The following is a 1,718-nucleotide window of genomic DNA, read 5'->3' as shown; positions in this document are numbered from 1 at the left end:
CTGGAGAGTTCTGTATTTCTGTAGTAAAAAAAAGCAATAGTAAGTTGATAGTCCAGGTAAATGAGATTTTAAACATCAGATAACAACACACAAACACTGTATGTGTTCTTAGTCACTGGTGTGGTCGATGGTCACTCCACTACCTCAATCACAGGGGGTAGAGACATGGAGTCAACACACTGACAATGGGAGCTGGTGAGAGCTGGCAGGTGACAACTTCAGTCGACCTCCAGGCAAGCTCGTTTATTTTTGGAATGCATACAGCTGTTATAGGGTTCAGGTAGAGCCTGCCTGCCAATCACACATAAGCAACTTAATATCTACAAACCAATCATCTTATGCCTAATGTAACCGCACTATGAGAAAGCACTAAATATCTCTGTCGTGATGAAAGGCGGTGTGGAAGAGTCTTTGTCCCTAAGGGAGGGGAACTTTGTGAGTTGGGGGATTTCAAGCCCTGAAGCATCTGACTCTCCGTTTCCTGACCTGGTAGTCTGGTAGCTTGGCATCGCTGACCACAAGTGCTGAGGATGTGGTTTCACAGATGGAACGGAAAGTTATACCAACAGAACACTTTTAATCCAAGCTTGTTTTAAACTGGTCTTTACAATGAACAGACTACAGTAATGTGATAAGAACAAACTTAGAATCTGTAAGGGGAGGCAGATAAAAATTGGAATACCTGCATTCCAGTTAAAGGTCAAATTCCCAAATTATGAGATCTTAATGAGTAAAGAATATGTAAATTATTCAAAACCCATTAAAAAGGAAAAAGGCACCTGAGAGTTAGTCTTGTCTGGCTTAAAAATCATACTATGATACAACTTTAGTTTAGGGACAGCCTATATAATCATTATGCAGCTCCTGTATTTTTTTAATGTTGGAGTTTATAATATTGTTACTATCAAAAGGAGCTTAGCCTCTCAGGCAGGGACAGGAGAGATTTCTTTGAATAAATAGTTCAAAATTGTACAACCCTTATTGTTGTGCACTTTCAATCAGCTAAAAAGGTAAACACCAACATTTATCGTTTTGCACTGACATTATTATATTTCTTTAATGGACAAACATATAAAAATGATGAATTATATTTAACCAATAGTCAAGCAGAATAAGGGTATAAAACAAAATTGAATATTAATGAGTGATGTTATTAAAAACAGGTAGTTAGTGTAGATAGGTAATCGGTCAGATAGACAAAAGGAGTCTGGTTAGTGTTGTGGAAGTTGGAGACCACCCCTGGGAAATTGAAATATTAATGCTTCCAGAGCCTTTAGATTACCTGGCTTACCTGCCTATACTGCCCCTCCCAGAAGATTGTTAAAGAAGCACTTCCTGAGCAGGCAGGAAGCTGCTAATTAATGCTCCTTGGGCTGCCACTCCCTACCTTCCCCAGCACTCCACTTTGGCCCTTTCTCCTGCCCATCTGATTCTCACCTTTTGACCTTCCCAGGAGCATCTACTGGGCCTAGTCACTGGGAGGAGAGAGATAAAGGGGAAGAGGGCAGGAGAACAAAGGAAACTTTAAAAAAGTGGCAGGACACTCTCATCTCTTGGGATACCAAGACACCAGCTATTGCACACACACACACACACACACACACACACCCGCCCCCCCAACTCCCATCTCTCTCCCCGGAGTTTGTGTTACAATTTTTTAAATAAAACCTGCTTTCTACACTTGCCTTGGCCACTTCTCTAATGTTCAAACTTTAACA

The sequence above is a fragment of the Marmota marmota genome, unplaced genomic scaffold, assembly GCF_001458135.2.
Source record: "Marmota marmota marmota unplaced genomic scaffold, marMar, whole genome shotgun sequence".
Lineage (NCBI taxonomy): Eukaryota > Metazoa > Chordata > Mammalia > Rodentia > Sciuridae > Marmota > Marmota marmota.
The sequence above is the reverse complement of the archived record's forward strand: the minus strand, read 5'-3'. Positions refer to the sequence as shown.